General features: G+C 37.0%; 1 protein-coding gene across 11 annotated transcripts in view; it reads left to right on the top strand.

Annotated features, from left to right (window-relative positions):
• LOC123878122 (hemicentin-1) overlaps positions 1-22019 on the top strand; it is a 507061-nt gene that overhangs the window by 80621 nt on the left and 404421 nt on the right. The window lies entirely within an intron of this gene.

The raw sequence follows: 22019 nt of genomic DNA, 5'->3' as shown, positions 1-22019 counted from the left end.
TCTCCATTTGGTCAAATAGACCCAGTTCATTATAAAGTTTACTAATAATTTTACCCCGTTCTTTGTCTACTTTATAAAGAGAAACTCTGTGCAAAATTTCAGCATTCTAGATCCAAGGGTTTGAGCTGGGTGAGTCAGTCAGTGATTGAGTCAGATTTTTTCTTTTTATTATATGCGATTATTCGGAGACCTTTAAGTCATTGTCCTTTGTAGTCGTGTTAAATAAGCAGGCAAATCTGTCTTGACGTCGAATTTTACGCTTGTCTAAATCCAAAAAGCTCTAACTAATGCCTACCAGATAATAAATACTCAGCAAACGAAATACTTAACGCTTAAATAGTCTCAATTTGGGCAAAAAGACCCAGAACATTTTAGTTCTATTACTTTATTTGCTTGGCACCTCCTTCTGGCATCGACATTTCTTATCACATATAACTTGATACGCTTGTGGTAGCTTAATGGTTTTTTTTAATAAAAAATAGCGAGGAATCGAGCAGACGGATCACCTGATGTTAAGTGATCACCGCTGCCCATGAAAATTTGCAGCACCAGAGAAACCAACACAACAATGAATGGAAGGAATGGTTAAGATATCGGTCTCCTATTCGGAAGGTCGGGGTTCGATGCCTGGCATGCATTGCACCGTTGCATTGTCCGTTAAGTGATTATATATCACTTGTTTTAACGGTAAGAGAAAACATTGTGTGAAAATCTGTATGCTTGAGAATTCTCCACATTGTTCTCAAAGGCGTGTGAAGTCTGCCCATTGAAGTACGGACCCCTAAAAATAATCTTATTTTGATATCGGTCAAAAGTACCTGATACCTAATAACCAGGGTTATAGAAACAAGTACGAAATGGAGGGTTAAAGTGGTTTGGTGGAATTAGTTGGGATTGTTTTCTTACAAACTCTTGGCTTTAAGCGTTAAAGTGTTTTTGCGAAGTCTAATAGATACGACTTATTTGAATGGAAGTTCAGGGATTTGTAGTTGTGAAATATGTTGGGGTCTCTTCAACATAGAATTCGTTGAGGGGTTTAATTTTGAATGCCAGTTTGGTAATTTATTAATCAACTTCAAAAAAGGAGAGGGTTCTAAGCTCGTCGGAATCTTTTCTTTTTTAAATTGAGACATATTATAGGTATGGTGGGGAAGAGGAACAAGTAGGTAGGTATGTAGCAAGATACTAACTGACTGGCCACATCGTATCATGTACATAGTTACATAAGTTCAATAATTGTATTGCAGGTTAGGGATCCTTATAAACCATAGCAGTCAGGTATAGTATTGTGATCATTATAATCAACGGATCGCCGGGCCACTACTGAACACTCTCTTCTCAGAAGTGTAAGGTTATTTTTAAAAATTGATTTGAGTTGTCAAAAATAATATAAAATTATTAATTTATCTAATGCAGGTAGATTGATAAAATCGATATTTGGCTCATTCGATGTCATACAATCTGTTGCTAGGAGGCCAACAAGATTGAACTTGCATAAATACGGGTGTTTCGAAGGTTGTAGTTTAGTCTCCTTCCGAGATTCGGAGCGATATCGCATATTTTCGGTGTTTGGATTGTGAACTGAATAATTAGATGTTGTGATAGCAATCACGCTCTAATTAAATTATTTATTTTGGCATTAGTTTGTTTAGATTAAAACTCTCGAATAACCTTACACATTAAACTTGTGTTTTTTTGTGTTGGTTTTGGAGAGGACATTCCAATTATTCGATAAAAATATTTAAATAATACCTGCTTTTCTGAGTGACGCCAATAGAAGGTTTACGCCATAGTCTGCCACTGGCCAAGTGCAGAATGGTAGACTTCACACACCTTTGAGAACATTATTTTTAGGCATACAGGTTTCCTCACGATGTTTTCCTTCACCGTTAAGCAAGTGATATTAATTTTATTGCTTTAAAACCTCCAAAAAGTAAGAGTTGCGTACCTGGGATCGAACCCCCAACCTCGAGAAGAGGAGGTGGACGTCTTAACAACTAGGCTATCACAGCTTATCAGGGTCCAAAAAAGTTTTTTTAAATTTTTTCTTTCTATGTCCACGCTCATATTGAATCTCAGAAATCTAAGTAGATTCCTCCTACATCAATGCAAAATACATTACATTATACTACAATTCTAATATACATTATACATAATTACATTATAGTAGACGCCTACAAGACTTGTTCTATCAGAATTTGAAAGGCTTCATAAGGGTCCGTTCGCACTGCGAAAACTCGCGCAAGATTCTGTGACATACGGAAATTGTATGAAGCCGCACGCATTCGCGAAAAAACTCTTCATATAATTTTCATGTCACAGGATTCTGCGAGAAAATGTGGTGAAATTCCGTAGTGCGGGCTTACCCTAAAAGGCTTGTAATAATAAAAAGGGCGACACAAAATTGTCAGCCACATAACTCGCGTCTCTTTCGACGATTCTCCGTAGATTATGTTCTAAGGTTATTATAGAAGCCCGAGGGTACGAGCGGTACGAACTTCATTTAATATTACCCTGTTAATCTTCGTTTCATTCATCTGTTTCATTTTTTATTCACTTTTCGTACCTTTTTCACTTTTTATTCCTTTCCTTAACGTTTGTTAACATCTTTTCTTTTATTAAGGGGTCCATTTTTCATATTATTAGCATTGTTTGATTACTGATATTTGCTGTTGGCTTTATTCATAATCGTAATCTTAATTATTTATATATGCCTGAGGAAGGAAAAAAACGGTTTCGTACCATCGTACAAGTTATACCTAACACCTGCAAGTTAATAACGGTCTGCGCCATCTATATGTCATTTAGTGAATTAAATTTCTCGTGAACACATTTTAATTTTTTTGTGTGTGATATAACCACAAATTCACGGTTTTCGAATTTTTTCCTTTTCTTGTGCTATAAGACCTACCTACCTGCCAAATAGTGCCTGAAGTACCCTATAAGTTTTCTTGAAAGACTCGACAGACGGACAGACAGACAGACAGACCTATGTCCAGCTGTGGACGTAGCAGCATGCGGCATCTAGCTATTCCAAGTCCGTGAGAAATATTGAAGGTATTTTTATCACATCCTTGTACGTGATCTCTTCTTATATTTATCCCTCCATACCTACCCCATATATTTCACCCTGATATGCAACATTGTGTGAATTTATACGCGTATCATTGTTAGTAACGACTTTGTCGTGTTTTATTGTACTTGACACGTTATTTTGTGTTTTTATTATTTTGCCGACGCCTTGTTGTTACTATGGGTTTTACACAATTGCCCAAAAAACGGAATGTAATGTTTTTGGGTTTCATCTGTCATACTAGTATTATAAAGTTTGTGTGTATGTGTGTATGTTTGTTACTCTTTCACGCAAAAACTTCCGAACGGATTTGGCTGAGAATGGAGATAAATTATATCTACTCTGGATTAACACATAGGCTAATATTTATCCCGGAAAATTTATTTATTCACCATAATTATTAAATGCCTGAACAGATTTAGATATATAAGGAATGCTTACATCATCAGGACTAACACTAGTGTAAGGTTATTTTTAAAAATTGATTTGAGTTGTCAAAAATAATATAAAATTATTAATTTACCTAATGCAGGTAGTTTGATAAAATCGATATTTGGCTCATTCGATGTCATACAATCTGTTGCTAGGAGGCCAACAAGATTAAACTTGCATAAATACGGGTGTTTCGAAGGTTTTAGTTCAGTCTCCTTCTGAGATTCGGAGCGATATCGCATATTTTCGGTATTTGGGTTGTGAACTGGATAATTAGATGTTGTGATAGCAATCACGCTCTAATTAAATTATTTATTTTGGCATTAGTTTGTTTAGATTAAAACTCTCGGATAACCTTGCACATTAAACTTGTGTTTTTTTGTGTCGGTTTTGGAGAGGACATTCCAATAATTCGATAAAAATATTTAAATAATACCTGCTTTTCTGAGTGACGCCAATACTAGCTATAAAGTATTGAAAAAAAAAAATTAATATGGTAGCTGCATGACACCACTTTCAAATATCTTTATGTATGTGAATTTCCACTTTATATTTTTTTTTTGGCATGTTGAGAATGCCTTTCCCACCGAGAAGAACCAGCAAGAAACTCGGCGGTTGCTCTTCAAGATACAAAGTAACGTCTGTTTCTATCAATTACTTATTGCAACAATGATAATCATCCCCTCGACCGTATAATTACTTCCAGTATCAAATCAATACAAATACAACGGATCAGGGTAACATGTAACAGGGCAGATATATCCGGGGGGCATAACAGGACAATATTACTCGCACCCACACCCTGAGGGTGAAGCAGACTGAGACAATTTGATTTGAGCGACTAACGCGTAATCTTTTAGGGTGAGTTAGGGTGACTTTACATTGGGGTGCAAGAATGCTGCGTTGTTTTTTTTAACCCCCAACCCAAAAAGAGGGTGTTATAAGTTTGACGTATGTATCTGTGTATCTGTCGGTGGCATCGTAGCTCCTAAACTAATGAACCGATTTAATTTTTTTTTTTTTTTGTTTGAAAGGTGGCTTGAGCGGGAGTGTTCTTAGCTATAATACAAGAAAATCGGTTCAGCCGCTTGAAAGTTATCAGTTCTTTTCTAGTTACTGTAATCTTAACTTGTCGGGAGTGTTATAAATTTTTAATTTACACTTGTTTGGTTATTTATATTGAAGCGCTGATAGTGTGGTTAAAACGTCGGCCTCCTATATGGCCGGTCGGGAGTTCGATCCCGGACACGCACCTCTAGCTTTACAAAGTTGTTAAGCAACTAGGTGATGCCTGCGACTTCGTCCGCGGATTTAGGTTTTTGAAAAACCCCGTGGGAGCTCTTTACTTTTCTAGAATGAAAAGTTGTCTATGTCATTTTCCGGTTAAACGGATAGGCTTATAAGAATCCCGTGGGAACATTTTAATTTTCCGGGATAAAAAGTAGTCTTTGTCCGTACCCGGGATGTAAGCTAACTCTGTACCTTTCATCAAAACCAGTTGAATTGTTGGGCCGTGAAAAGCTAGCAGATAGACACACTTTATCATTTATAATATTAGTATGGAAGTAATACTCAATAGCTCAATGGTTATAGGAGCGGACTGAAATCCGAAAGGTCGGCCGGTTCAAACCCCACCCGTTGCGCTATTGTCGTACCCATTCCTAGCACAAGCTTTACGCTTAGTTGGAGGGGAAAGGGGAATGTTAGTCTTAATTAAAATGGCAAATATTCTTTTTTTTTTTAAGTACAAGTAATATTCTTTTTTTAAAAAAGGACAAGAATTAGGTTGTGAAAACCACAGCGTTTCTTATCTCATAAGGAAAATCAAATTACCGACCCATTGTGCACATGGCCTTACGTGTGACACTTATGCGTATGTAGCGTAAAAACCGGGGACGATTCAATTGTAGGGGAATTGAACATTGTCTTTAATGGCTGCCATTCGTCCCGGATGAACTTGTATGAGATTAAAATGATTATTACGGGATAATTTGATGCTTTTCAACCATTGGGGGAGCGGGATTTGAAAGCAATAACAAATAAGCCGTGTTAGACTAGTGGTTAGGACGTCGCACTCCTACTCGGAGATTCATAGGTTCGATTCCGGGCACGCACCTCTAACTTTTCAGAGCTATGTGCGTTTTAATTTTAAATAATTAAATATCACGTGCTTAAAATATAGCAGAAGGAAAATATTGTGAGGATAGATCTCCATAATGTTTTCAAAGGCTTTTAGTGTGTGTCAAAAGTGTGTCTGTCTGTCTGTCTACTAGCTTTTCACGTATCCGCTTAACCGATTTTGAAGATCACAAAGATAGCTTGTATTTCACTTTTCATCCCGGAAAATCTAAATCCCATGGGATTTTAAAAACCTGAATCCACGCGGACGAAGTCGCGGGCATCACCTAGTTGATAATGTAGTGATTTTTCAAAAACAGTGAATATGTTTCCCGAATTTATCTTTGTATCTTGAAGACATGTGGAGAAACGTTTTCCTACAAGAGTCTGACTTGTCACTTCAACTTGATATATCTCTCACTTCAAGGACTTCAAGGGTTGCTATATTTCATTTGTTTAGAAATGTTATCTCTTATTATGTTATGCTTTTATCTTTTACATTAGGTACAGGACTTCTTTAATATTATATCTTCAGAAATTAGCTCGAGTATCGACTAATTTGTGAAAATAGTCGATACCAGAGCTAATTTCTTAAACTGGACCCTTTCAAGTAAAGATTTTTATATAAACCTGTGAGGATGATACTGCCATTGTCGCAATTAAAATGCCATAAGCCTACGTTGTCGTATTAGTTTACAAATTGCGAAAAACCAAATTAAATTTGAATTTCGCATAAAACAGTCTCAAGATAACTTTATTGCGCATCCCGCGCCCCTAAATCCGCGAATAAACTCCTAACGTCCGTGCACGGTCATCGACTCGAGCAAAAGAGCGTGCGAGTGAGAACACTCACATCGCTGCGTATTCAAAATTGAATCTTATTGGTTTGCGTTAAAGAAAGAATTTTAAAACTGATAACACTAGCATATAGGTGACGCGACTTTGAAGTTTTTGTCCATCCCAAACTAACCCAACTTACCTAAAGAAGTTTAATTCAACAAGGCCCGGCTCATTTTTTGCGCAAAGTTTCAGCTTGGCTGTCCAGACCGAAAAAGCAGCCAGCATTCTTGGCATCATTAAAAAGACCTTCAACATAATATAACAGCCAACGTAACAAACATGACAAAGTTCCCAATAAAAGTTAAATAAAACAGTTTCAAGATAACTTTATTGCACATCCCGCGCCCCTAAACCCGCGAATAAACTCCTAACGTGAGTAACAGCCACATAAACTGAGGACTGAGGACACTCCGCGCCCTCCTCCACATAAATCCGCACGCACGCATTAAGCCCCAGATCCTTTTAAGAGGCTGGGATCTTGGTGATTTCTTGCCTGAAAATCTTGCTGAATAAACAAAAACTTTGGCATTATTAAGTTTAATCTCATACATACAGGGTGTGACTAGAACGCTAGCAAAAATTTAGTGTTATTATTATTATACTACCTTAACCATTTGCCTTATCTAGTAGTTTTAGTGATTTAGTATTTTTCGAACCTGCATTGTATAGCGTGCAAAACTCGGATCAATGCCCCACCTACGACGCGCAATTGACTTTTGGCCTATTTACAGATCGTTCGTTGACCTCTAGCGTTAGTCAGACGTTTTATTTTATTGTGAACTTTTAAAAAATACAGGATTTAATTTTTTTGTAGTGTTTTTTAGTGTATCTTATCAGTAATCATCAGTACTATCACCTGTCTTCGTTTTTGCTATTGTTCTTGTACCTCTCTACACCCTGTATACTAAAGAAAGTTGTGAGAGTTTTGCAGTCGAAATTGTAGGCGAGATATATTTGGGCTTGGGACACACTATCCAGTTAGGTATATGAGTCGGTAACGAAACTGAAGAGGGCAGGACATAGTTAAAAAAAACCGGCAAAGTTCGAGTCAGACTCGCGCACTGAGGGTTCCGTATTCGGGTATTTTTTCCAACATTTTGCACAATAAATCAAAAACTATTATGCATAAAAATAAATAAAATCTGTTTTAGAATATACAGTTAAAGCCCTTTCATATGATACCCCACTTCGTATAGTCATTTTACTTTGAAAATTGAACCACATTTTAATTATTTTTTTAATGATGTAACAACAAATTCGCGGTTTTCAGATTTATTCCTGTACTTGTGCTATAAGACCTACCTACCTGCCAAATTTCATGATTCTAGGTCAACAGGAAGTACCATATAGGTTTCTTGACAGACACGACGGACAGACAGACAACAATGTGATCCTATAAGGGTTCCGTTTTTCCTTTTGAGGTACGGAACCCTAAAAAATCAATAGACGTTGGGTTCCTAAAGTGCTTAGAGTTTATAACGCGACGTGATAATTTTCTCACGTACACATCTCCACCTATTTGCATTTAAGTGTATACCAGGCTTAATATGTTGGTAAATCTAGACCAGACTACTCTTCAATTAACTCCTAATAGAGATATAATTAGAGTTAGGAAATTTCCAGCGTTCTGACGTCTAATACAAATTGATTATATTCTAACCAGAATATATCTAGTAGTTCACTGTATTATATTATTATCATCTCTATATCATCACACAGTATATTATCGTTCGCCTACGCTCGTGCTTCTACTAAATTCATCTCAGTAGTAGCTTGTACATAAACTGCTAGACATTGATATTTGTATACGTTGCAGTGTTAGGTATTACACAAGTGAAATTTGGTGAATTTGATTTGTAAGTCGATATCAAAGTCAGAGTCAAAATCATATATTCAAAGTAGGTACAATTGTACTCCTTTTGATGGTCGAAATTGTTAGATTTGTACGATATAGTGGTGATAATTAATTACGTAACTCAAAACTTGGGCGCGTTTGGAACTACGAGAGTTCCAAACGCGCCCAAGTCTGAGAATCTTAAAAATCTTTTTTTAGCGGATGTCTACGTCATAATAGCTATCTTCATGCCAAAAACAGCGCCATTCAGTACTTTGAGATGTGCGTTGATAGGTCATTTAGTCAGTCAATAACCTTTTTCTTTTATTCTCTTGAACATTGTACATTTCACCTTCCTCTCAGTCAGGAGGGTGAAGGATTGTAACAAACCGTTACAACTCTGACATTTGACAATTCCAAAGAGCTTGTAAATGCCCGTCTAAATGAATCGTTTCACTTTGAGAAGGGACTGAACTCTGGAGTGAATTGCCTTAAGTCTTTCACAGTAAATGTCAGAGCTGTGAAAAGTGTTGAGTAGTTAAAAGTATTACTATATGCCCGCAACTTCGTGCGCATAGATTTTTAATTTTCAAAATCCCGCGGGAACTCTTTGATTTCCCGGGATAAGAAATAGCCCTTGTGTTAATCCAGGGTATATATAATAAATGTCCATTCCAAATTTTATCCAAATCCGTTCAGCCGTTTTTGCGTGACCTACTACTAGATAATGCACGCGATGTCGTTAAAAAATTCCATAGGAACTCTTTGATTTTCCGGTATAAAAGTAGTCTGTATCCATTTCCAGGATGCGATAATTCTTTGATTTCTCGGGATAAAAAGTAGCCTATATCCATTTCCAGGATGCAATCTATCTGTGTACCTACCAAATAGACGATACCTGCGATTCATCCACGTGGATTTAGGTTTTTTAAATGTATGTTCTATGTTCGTCTGCTTGATCTTGACTAGAGATGCAAATAGGTCTAGGTAGGTCTTTAAACCAAACGTCAAAACCGGTTAAACAGTTGGGACGTAAAAGCTAGCAGACAAATAGACAGACTCTAGCATTCATAATATTAGTATGGATTTTTCGGACCATACAATAGCGATTCCCACTAAAAATGTCTTTAACCTCAGTTTTTAGATTAAATGGACAAAAATCAAAATAATATATTTTTTACCAAGCCAAACAACTAGGTTTAATAACCTAAACTACAAAGTACAAACACTAGAAAGCTCTCCGACAGAGATATAATGAGACAAAACATTAAACCTGTCCCATAAACCACCCCCCATAAACCCGCTGACGTCACCCCCCCTTATCTGTTGCGAAATGAATCATTTCCACACGTTAGGGTAATCTCTTTTCTCCCCTATCTTATTCTTTTGTTTCAGTTTTCAGGATAACCTCTTTACTCCTAGGGATTTATGAGGTTAGGCATAGTTTCGACAGAATTTTTTACCCGACTAGGTGATAGCCCAGTGGTTAAAATGTCGGAAGGTCGGGGTTCGATCCCGGGCACGCACCTCTGACTTTATGAAGTTAAAATATCACTTGTTTTAACGGTGAAGGCAAACATCGTGAGGAAACCTGCATGCCTGAGAGTTCTCCATATAGTTTTCGGCCGTAAATATAAATAGACCTCTTATAATTCCAGAAAAGTAATTTGTATTAAGTATAATTTATAATTTACAGTCACAGTTTCAATAATTAATAGTAAGAAAATACCGTCAGTTTTCAAGGCGAATATAATATTAGGGTTTCTCTGGAAATCAGCGCGAAAAAAGTAACTATGTATAAAATCTGTTACAGTCGAAGTTCGTAGTGTGTGCAAAGTCAATATTGCCCAAACTTAAACATAGCTTACACAGTACAAACTCCCGGGAAAGTTCTAAAATATCGATTTGAACAGGCTTTGGAATATTTTATTTTGAGAAAAAGGGCACTTACTGAGTTTCTTGCTGACTCTTCTCAGTAGAAATTTTTTCCGTACCGACGGTAGAGTCTCAGACGTAGCATAAAAGAATATAGTTGTTAAATTTTGTAATTAAATAAATTTTGGTATGTTTTGAAATAAGTATCCAGAAGCTCTGCGCAAGGTTAATCCTACCTGGGCAATGTTGACTTTGGTCATCCTTCGGACTTGGCCCGTAACATATCGAATTACTCCAGGCCCTGAATGTAGCCGGTCTTTGTCTGGAGACGTGACCTAATTTACAAGAAACAACCTATTTCTCCCAAACGAAATCACCTAAACAGCATAACGAACAAAAACCACCCTTAATCCCCTCAAGATAAAGTTCACTAGATCGGCAAATAAAATTTGGACGACTTGATTGGGTATGCTATCCCAAAATCCAATTGGTACATTAGAATTTCAACTTTACGACTATTGTAATAAAGATCTATTCGACTGCATGGGAAATTCTGTAGATTTTCTTGCGTTAAACAATCGTAATATTTACTCAAGATAAAGGAATATGAATTCTATTGTTATATATTTAAGGTTGTCAGTGCCGGTACTGTTAAGTTTGGAATTAGATTCGTCGAGGGCACTTGGTTTCAATCATTGGCGGGATAAAATTCGGGATATCTTTTGGATATCTATCCCGTTTCCTTGATTTCCAGACATTGACGTAGGTCATTCTATTTTACGGTTCCTTCAGATACTCTTAGGAATAAGTAATGAGAGAGAGCAAATGCAAAACGTCTCCTTATCTCGGGTGATATATTATTTTGCTGTAAAAAAGGTTACTTTGCTTTTTATCTTTCCCGCTTTTACAATGGTGTTGTTAGGAAAATGAGTTCGCCGGTTTGTTTAAATTTTATTTATGGCTCTATTTTATATTTTTTACTTCATTTTCTTTAAAATGTTTATATAAGTACTTCACTGGAAATATTATGAAGACAGTTCTAAGTGTGGCGTTGTTTTGCGAGACATATTTTAGTATATTATAATCTCATTGTGCTACAAAAGCACATAGACTCTTTGACTCCACAGACCGAAGAATAATAGAGGTGGCCTATAATTCCTGGCCGTAGCCATTCTTCAAAATATTATTTTATTCATATCATGATTTTCGAAACCAAATTTTGTCATCCCTATTCACTTTTATAGATGCACCTGACATTTTTACCTAGTAATAGATACATTCACTTTTACCCAAAAACTGAGTAAGGTCAAGTTCGGTTACACACCAGCTACTCTATTAAGCTTAAGTCGGATTTACTTAATGACATACATGGTCACTCTTCCAGTGACACGCCTGGTCACATAACTACTACTACTACTAAATCCTTAAAGTGGCTAAAGAAACAAATCGTTTCTTCTAATTTCTCTGACTAAGCGTTGAATACTAAACCAATAATAAAATCCCTATATTTCCACACGTGCCTCACTGCCGCAGCATCCTATAAAATATGTCAAAATTTATTTAAATCATGTCTATTCCTGACACACCTAATCCGCTAACTCGTGGCAAATGCAATGACACAACAGGTCATGTTTACCTGACAACTTACTTGGTTACTCTAATTAATGACACTGCCAGTCTATCTCAACCACTGACACACCGAGTCACTCTTTCAGTGACATGCCGGGTCACGTAACTAATCCTAGATCCCGTATAGTTTATAGATACATATAGTTTCTTCAAATTCGCCCGACTAAGCGTTGAATATTAAACCGATAATAAAATCCCTATATTTCCACACGTGCCCTCGCCCGCGGCACGTATCCTACAAATGTCTAAATTTTAGCGGAACCCTGAAATATCGCCCGTACGTGAGCTCTGTACGTTTCTATTGGGTTTTTTATCGAGTAATGATATCGCAATTGGCGTTTATGGGTATTAGCGGTGTGAAAATGAATTTCGTATTGGATTGTTGGTGATAGAATCGGAAGATACACGGTTGTATGCAGATGTGAATCGTAAATTAATATTCATTGGCAAAACAATTAACAATCCAGTAGATTCACATTATACTATGTTAGAGATGGATAGTGATACGCTGAGTGTATTAAGAATTGTATTGATTGTAGATGATTTGGGATTTCTAGAGTTCCATACTTCAAAAATAAAAAGGAACCCTTGTAGGATCACTTTGTTGTCTGTCTGTCGTGTCTGTCAAGAAAACCTATAGGTTACTTCCCATTGACCTAGAATCATGAAATTGGGTAAGTAAGTAGTTCTTATAGCACGAGAAAAGAAAAATCCAATAACCATGAATTTATGGTTACATCACACAAAAAATTTAAAATCTGTTCATGAACAAATAATTAATATTTTCAACTTTCAAAGAAACATTAATATACCAAGTGGGGTATATGAAAGAGCTTCACCTGTACATTCTAAAACAGATTTTCATTTATTTTTATGTATAACAGTTTTTGCTTTATCGAGCAAAATGTCGGAAAAATATCCGAGTACGGAACCCTCGGTGCGCGAGTCTGACTCGCACCTGGCCGGTTTTTTATTGATAAATGATAATTTGATTGGTCTTTATAGAGCATTATTTAGCGGTTTGAAACGTATGTCGTATTTAGATTGTTGTATTATTATTTTGTATAGTATTGTGGTTTTGAATTTCGTTTGGTCTATCAAAATGCTGAGTGCGCTGTGTTACGATGATTTGTTATTCAAATTAAATTAATTTCGATAATTTCTGGTACAGTGATGAAACATTATTAATAACTTGATGATGCCCGCGACTTTGTCTGCATCGATTTAGTTTGAATTCCCGGAATTCCCGTGGAAACCCTTTGATTTTCCGGGATAAAAAGTTTCCTATGCCTATTTCCTGGATGCAAGCTACCTCTGTACCAAATTTCATACAAATCGGTTAAACGGATGGGCCTTTAAGAATCCCGTGGGAACTCTTTGATTTACCGAGATAAAAAGTTGCCTATGTCCATTTCCTGGATGCAACCTCTGTACCTTTCATACAAACTACAAAGCGGTTAAATGGGTGGGCCTTCCGTGGGAACTCTTTGATTTTCCGAGATAAAAAGTTGCCTATGTCAGACTTCGGTCTTTAACTATACTTATCCATGCAGGATATCACATCGATCTGTTGCTTCGTGGCGGCGTGATTGAAGGACAAACCAAACAACAAACACTTTCACATTTATAATATTACTAGCTTATGCCCGCGACTTCGTCCACGTGTATTACACAAATTTCAAAACCTATTTTATCCCTTAGGCGTTGAATTTTCAAAAATCTTTTCTTAGGGGATGTCAGCGTCATAATCTACCTGCATGGCAAACAGCCCGATCCGTCCAGTAGTTTGAGCTGTGTATGGATAGATCAATCAGTCAGTCTGCTTATATATTTAGATTATATTATGAAGATATATTATTGAAACTCAGAAACATAATACAGAACCAACTTTAAAATTTCTAGTTTCAGCGGAAAATAGGAACTTTTATTCCATCGCACCTCTAAAGCTATCAAGTACGTGCATAGCACAGTAGCTCATCAGTCATTAATGAGATGCTGCATCTCGTGGAGGTGTTCCCAGCGGTACGAATGCATGCAGCGTCTTTGAATATTTCCGGGGAAAATTCAGGAAATTCGGGAAATTTCTGGAAATTTCTCCACTGTTAAGCGTCTCTTAAAGAGAGATTCGGAAATTATAAAATTTCAACCCCTGCCGGAAATCGAATCCGGGACCTCCCACTAATAAGACCACAGCGTGTATTCCAAGGACAAAGATATTTAAGACTAGCTGATGCCCGCGACTTCGTTCGCGTGGATGTAGGTTTTTTAAAATTCCCGTGAGAACTCTTTGATTTTCCGGGATAAAAAGTAGCCTATGTGCTAATCCAGGGTATAATCTATCTCCATTCTAAATTTCAGCCCAATCCGTCCAGTAGTTTTTGCGTGAAGGAGTAACAAACATACACACACACACACATACAAACTTTCTCCTTTATAATATTAGTGTGATGATACAGTCTAAGACAAAAGCGGGCTAATCTAGAATGAGTATGGCAGTTTTTGTTATACCTATGCCTTGCTTTCTACACGGCATCGTACCGGAACGTTAAACGGAACGGAACGTTACGTCGCTTAGCCGTACGACTAGCCACGGCCGAAGCCTCCCACCAGACCAGACCAAATATTTAGAAATTATAAAATTCCAACCCCTGCAGGGAATCGAACCCGGGACCACAAACAACGCTTACCACTCCGCCAGGGAGGTCCGTCAGAAGATATTCTAAGGACCAAGATATTTAAAACAACTCACAATACAGAAGGTCGAAAAACAAACATAAACGAAGGCTTACAGCTGCGGAACCCGCCTAAAGCCTTTTCAATAACATTCCCCGGACTCGAACCCATTACCTATAACAACAACTGTACTTAGCATGAGATTGTACACCTCGCCAACGTTGATAGAATTTGAGAGCCGAAACATCACGTACTTTAACATAATATATTTATAACTTGAATATATTTTTAAAAATATATTAAATATTTCACAATTCAGATTTTTTACAAGTGCTTTTGAATCGTCAAGATAATTTACTACTGTTTCGGAGTGCTGTTCCTACCCAGAAGCAACCAGCAAGAAACTCGGTAGTTGCTCTTTTCAAGTGTTCAATTTAAGTTCAATAATGTGCCATACTAATAACTGTGTGTGTGTATCACACACAGATATTGTTATCTAAAAGGTGTCCACAAAATTTTATTGTCTTAGGTTGCTTAGTATTCAAATGAGAATGAAATTACGTTTGTTATGGAGCGACTGACGGAGAATGAGCCTTAACTTACCTTATTGTAATGGTCAAGCTCATCCACACATGTACAGTCAGCGCTCCTAGCGGAAACCTTGCGAAATTAAAGACTGTGTTGCTAATTTTTTTACCTTAAATCAAGGACTTTTAGATCTACTTTTCTCTGACGTTATTTTATTTCGATGCTCGAACTCTATCACAGTTGTAGAGATAGGTTCTCATACTAAGCTCACTGCAAGTTAAATTCAATCACTGATTTAGGAAATCGGGTCTATAAAACCTTTATTGCAAATTTCCACTCTATTGTTCGGTGTTATGGTCGTTTTTGGATTGCAAATACTTTTGGGCGAGTTAATAAATATGAGCGTGTAAACAAAAGGTGTGGGGTAGTATGGTAGGGTTGTCAACGTTTTTCGATTTTTATTTTTTAGAAAATGAACGGGAAATTTTATATTCTCTGGTGGGTGAAAAATTGTACTTAAAACATTTTTTCAACCTTTTTAATAACTTAGTCTATATTCATAAGTTCTTTCTTCAAATTTGTAAATTCTCATTATTCAAACAAACAAGAAATAGTAATTTGCTATGAAAGGTTTATTATTTGTTTGTATTGAATAGCAAGCATGCGATTCGAAAGTTGAAGGTTCTATCTTTACATATAATCTAATAATTGAAGGATTGAATTTAATTGATGTATCATCGTCATGATTAACCCTTGCCGGCTCAGTACTGAGCACGGGTCTCCTCTCAGAAAGAGAAGGCCCAACGGCCATAATCCACCACGCTGACCAAGTGTGAGTTGGCAGACTTCACACACCTTTGAGAACATTATGGAGAACTCTCAGACATGCAGGTTTCCTCACGTTTTTCTTCACCGTTACAGTAAGTTAATTGGTTAAAAAGCACATAGCTCCGAAAGGGGTGCGTGCCCGGAATCGAATCGCCGACCTCCTGAGTAGGAGGAGTAAGATAATAGTCATTAAAGAATTTTAGTTTTTATAAACTTCTGGCAAGTGGCAACCCTATACGATCGCGTGAATCAGTTTTTCAATACCTTTGAAAAATAACAAAAGACGGGAAAAATTAAATGGTAGGGTACGAAGGTATACAAGGGAAGGTTTTAAGTGATGATAGGTAAACGGTAGCTTGATGAACATTGATGGATCGGTTAGGGTTAGCTACCTAATACCTATATTAAATTTTTTAACCCCGACCCAAAAAGAGGGGTGTTATAAGTTTGACGTGTGTATCTGTGATCTGTCTGTGGCATCGTACCTTTTAAACTAATGAACCGATTTTAATTTAGTTTTTTTCGTTTGAAAGGTGGCTTGATCGAGAGTGTTCTTAGCTATAATCCAAGAAAATCGGTTTAGCCGTTTGAAAGTTATCAGCTCTTTTCTAGTTACTGTAACCTTCACTTGTCGGGGGTGTTATAAATTAATTTACACTTGTTATGATGTAACTTCGAATTTAAAGTTTCCGGGTTCTTTCCCTCTTTCACCCGACTACGGCAAAGCCAAAAGGAAGGGTTATGATTTTTGTGCTATAAGATACTAGTGCTACGTGCTCATATAGATTTTGATTCCTTTAAAGGGTCTTGACGGATACAACAGACAGACAACGTAGTGATCCTATAAGGGTTTCTTTTGTTTCTCTTGAGATGCGGGACTCCGATTATGCGTAGTGTCTGGTCTCAATGTCCAGATCAGACAAAAGGATTATTAAAATCTAGTTTTATCTAACATAATACCCGATCTCCACCCATAGCGCAATAAACCCTTATTTATATCCTGCCACAAAGAAATATCCCCGCCCTTTTTCCATTTTATCCCGCGGGTAAATAATAACATCCCTTATAAATTAAATTGAACTGAATAGAGTATAAATTAAATATATATTCGGAGCTTTAACGCCTCCGATATCCGCTTTTGTAAAGAGAAGTAACCCTAGCGCGCCCCACAGTGCTCTCCATACAAACGCTATTTGGTTCTGATTTGTATACTAACTTTTTTCTCATTCATTATAGGCAAGCGCTTGACCACCAACACACACCTGATGGAAAGTGATGATGTGACCTAAGATAGGACGCGTTTACCTATTAGAAGAGGCTTATTCGCTCTTGTCGTGTTAATTTAAAGATAACCAGATTAATCACTTAAATTCAATGACATTTTCGTAGACATTTCTAGAAACTATTCTGGCTTTCCAGATTTTCATATGATCACTCGAGGCGATGAGAAGGTTGCAAAACCTTTATTTAATTTGTATGTCATAAACCGAACTCAAAGGAAAAAATCCACATTTAAAAATGGCGCCATAGAGCCGCCATATTGGTTTTATTCTTTAAAAAAAATTAAAAGCATTTCCATTACATAATTATATGACAGACACCATGAAAATGATAGATTCCTTTTGTTAGGCCGTTGCGATGTTTAAAAATTGTTACTAATTTAACCTTAAAAGTGGTGGAAAAAGGAAAAAAAATAAACGCTGACTGAAGTAGCTATTAGGCGCATTTCAGTGGCGTGTGGGGTTTCACTCGGGGCGCTGAGAAAGGTGCAAACCCTTTATTTCCTTTATGTCAAAAGAAAGGCCCTTAATAGGCCAAAAACGAAACAAAAACATTTTTTTCACATTTGAAAATATATTGCGCCATATTGAATTATTTTCAAAAAAAATTAATCAATGTCACTTGGGACAATGTAATGATTCTAACGATACTCTGTACATTTAAATCTGTTATGGTGGGATTAAAAAAAACCACATAAAACCACATAATGTCATGAACCATGGAAACATTACATTCCTTTTGTTAGGCATTCATTTAAAAACTGTTACTAATTTACCCTGAAGAGTGGTGGAAAAAAGGAAAAAAAAGAAACGCTGACTGAAGTAGCTATTAGGCGCGTTTCAGTGGCGTGTGGGGTTTCACTCGGGGCGCTGAGAAAGGTGCAAACCCTTTATTTCCTTTATGTCAAAAGAAAGGCCCTTAATAGGCGTATTTTTTCTTTCACTTTGTGTATCGTAAGACGCGTGAACCGTTTAACAAGACTAGAAGTGTGTGCGCACACTTTTATTCCTATAACTAGCTAATGCCAACGACTTCGTCTACGAACTTAGGGATTTTATAAAACTAGATTACAACATGGGGTTTTTCAAGAGGCGGACTAACAAATTCATGAAAGGCGGGCAACGCATCGGTGGATCCTCTGGTGCTACAAATGTTCATGGGTGGCGGTAATCACTTAACATCAGGTGACCCGCGTGCTCGTTTGCTCGCTATTTTAAAAAAAAAAAAAACCTATAGTCAGCGAAGTTCTAACAGTGCGTAAGTCAAAAAAGTCTACTTTACAGGAGAGTAATAAAACTGTATAAAATATTCGTTACCAACTCTTGATGTATAATATTTTTGTGATGTAAAAGACGTTATGATTCTGATTGGTCGAATGAAATTAATTATGGTATCAGTACCGGTGTTTATTGGTATCTAGATAACGTTAATGGATACATATGGTATCGTTATTTTTATCGTCACTTTTAAGAGTTTAACTAGGTAAGACAATTTTGTCTTGCGTGTGTATGAACACAAACACTCGAGTCCTTCGAATCCTTTGACAAACCATGGCAATTAGGTATGCTTGCTTGCTTTCACATCGTGTTAGTGTTAGCGAAGTAGTTTTAGTTTGCAGACTGAAGTTTAGTGACTAACTTGAGACCTAAGTGCTTTTCATACCTAACTGTACATACCTACCGTCTGTGGGAATTTTGCATATTTTTGAGTTGAATAGGTGGCAGCATTGTTACGGTTGGCATACCTACTAGAGGTTTTGTGTAGGTAGATACTACAATGAAATGGCGAGAAGTTTTTTACTCTCCCAATGTCCAGCTGTGGACGTCTTTCGGCTGACAATGATGATGATGATAGAGTAACAATTAACTAGATAAGGCTGCAAAATTACTGTTTCTACTTGTAGTAGGTATCTATGCCCTGATCACACTAATATTATAAAGACGAAAGTTTGTGTGTATGAGTGTATGTTTCACGCAAAAACTACTGGACGGATTTGGCTAAAACTTGGAATGGATGATATGGAGATAGATTATATCCTGGATTAGGCTACTTTTATCCTGTAAAATGAAAGATCCCACAGGATTTAAAAAAAATTATAGCCACGCGAACGAAGTCGCGGGCATCGGCTAGTTTTATTATAAAGAGCGTGGATTTGATCTGAAAATACAGGATCCTTTTATTTATTTAGTTATTTAGTGGTATTTTATCAGTACTTTTTTTTATCATCAGTACTATCACCTGTCTTCGTTTTTGCACAGCCTGTGTTATGTGTAATTCAGAGTTTAAATACACTTACAGTAAAGAGGAGCGCGGTTAATCCGGCCAAATGACGTCCTTTATCCTATGTAAACCCAATACGTCTTCTCCAAAGGCGGTTAAGCCGCTAAAATGTAAGTTTATGTTTGTTATTGCTTAGGAGAAGGGTGCAGTCGTATTGGACTGGCGAAGCGATTCTCTTACTGTAAAATAAATAACTACGCCTCTCACATGCTAAGAAATGATTGAAACACTGCAATGGCGGCAGTGCAAGTATGTGCGAGTGGAATAAACAAAAGGGCGCCTCATTCAGAGCCTCGATAGCCCAACGTTTGAGGAGCGGACTGAATTCCGAAAGGTCGGCGGTTCAAACACCAGCCGTTGCACTATTGTCGTACCCACTCCTGGCACAAATTTTCGCTTAATTGGAGGGGAAAGGGAAGTATTAGTCATGATTAGTATGGCTAATATTCTTAAAAAAAAGTAATGATCGGCTTATTATATTAGTATGAATGTGTGCGTGACCCCTTGTCTACCGTGTAGGGACCACCTACATGCGAGGCTGGCTTATTTGAGTGCTTGGTGGTGGTGTCCAGCGACAATCCGTCCGCCCTTTTTTTATTCGTCCATGGTCTCTCATTTATTTGTACACTCATCATCTTCATTATCAAATATCAAGAGAACGACGTTCGCAGCTGGAAATAGGTCACTTGTAGGGACAAACACGCGCTTCGGTCCACCATCCAGTGATTCCCTGTGACTTATTTGATATCGTCGACGCAATCGACAGTAGTGTCGAATTTTTTTATTTTATTTACTATAGGCAAGCGCTTGACCACCATCACACCTGATGGAAAGTGATGATGTGGTCTAAGATAGGAATTAGGATGCGTTTACCTAGAAGGTGCCTATTCACTCTTGTTTTAAAGATACCCGGATTGTAATTGGTAGGAAACACAGATCGCGGAAGAGTCGACTTGTGTCGAATGTCAGTGTCGTCAGGAATACTTAGCTTTGGTGAGGGTTCTCGCTGCGATTTCCGGTGCGAGGTTACCGTTCTGGCACCTTTGAAGGATACAACATATAACGCGCTATAATTTAGAGTATATTTTGACGACTTTACGACTGTATCCTTACGCTATTCAATACTAATGTTTACACACGAGCTTGAACGCTTAAGTACAGTGGTCTATATGTAATGTGGAATCTATATCACAGTATTTCATGTTACTGCGAATCAAGAGAATGTCATATTTTATCCTAGGTACGACCCATACCTAGGATAAAATATGACATCCCCATACAGAATGGGTGATTTCTTTCTTATTTTTAAGTGGCAGTAATTTTTTGGGGAAAAATTTTATTTCATTATTATTATCTGTTATTTCTGTTTGTATTTCAAGGTGATGAGGCTTGGGTCTAAGATTACAATGTTTTTTTTACAAACGGATGTTATTGCTAACTAGATGATGCCCGCGACTTTGTCCGCGTGGATTTAGGTTTTTTAAAAATACTTTGGGAACTTTTTGATTTTCCGGGATAATTAGTTGCCTATGTCATTTTCCGGGATGTAAGCTACCTCTGTACCAAACAGGTAAATCGGTTAAACGGATGGGCCTTTAAGAATCCCGTGGGAACTCTTTGATTTTCCGGGATAAAAAGTAGCCTATGTCCTTCCCCGGGATAGAAGATAACTCTGTAACCAAATTTCATCAAAATCGGTTAAATTGTTGGACCGGGAAAAGCTAGCAGACGGACAGACAGACACTTTCGTATTTATAACCTAACTATGGATTATGGACTCAATAAATATTTCTTTTTTGACGTTTTCTTAAATAAACTTTTGAAACTTTGAATTTCCGGAACTCCGAAGTTGAGCTATAATGTAATTGTTCACGCCCTCTCCCGTTAGTCGGGTAAACAAACAGAAGATTCATTCCAATATTTTTCTTATGTAACCAACGGATATTCTGTAGGAAACATCATAATCGCTATTGTATGCCAATTTTTCATACAAAAACTTAATTCCCAGACAAAAGTAAGGTATTATACGCTCTCAGTACTTTATAGGTGCCCCACTATGGGAAAATTTTAACCTATGACTATTTAAACGTACCCAACACGCGCGAAAATAAACCCTATTGTTATAAAATTAAGGTTAAAAGTCTGTTGGATCGATCGTTATCTAAATGGTTTGTTTGATTTTGATGTTTATCGGTATAGGTTTAGAGTTTGATTTGCAATGTGTTGATTTGTACGTGTTTCTTGAGCAACCGCCGTGGGAATTTTCAATCTATTGTTTTTCCTTTTCTCCGTAACCTTCAGTTTATTTCGGTTCAATGACCTCTGGTATTATTAATATAACGTGACTGTTGTATTTTTAAAGATTTCTGAAACTATTGGCAAGTTTTGTCATTAGATATACAGTAGAGCCTCGATAATCCGAACTACCAAAAAATAACCCCTGTTCGGACTCACGGAGCGTTCGGATTACAGTATGTTAAAAAAATGCAAATATATTTTGACAAAAAATATTTATTCAGGTACTATAAAACACATATTTAAACCACAAAATACGTTACTTATTCATAAAGTCATCAATTTTAGTTTGGTGGGTTCTATTTATTGACCAAAAAAAGGCTTTGTCCCTCA

This window comes from Maniola jurtina, chromosome 25 (assembly GCF_905333055.1).
Source record: "Maniola jurtina chromosome 25, ilManJurt1.1, whole genome shotgun sequence".
NCBI classification, from domain to species: domain Eukaryota; kingdom Metazoa; phylum Arthropoda; class Insecta; order Lepidoptera; family Nymphalidae; genus Maniola; species Maniola jurtina.
Note: the sequence above shows the minus strand (reverse complement) of the source record. Positions and strands in the feature narration are given on the sequence as shown.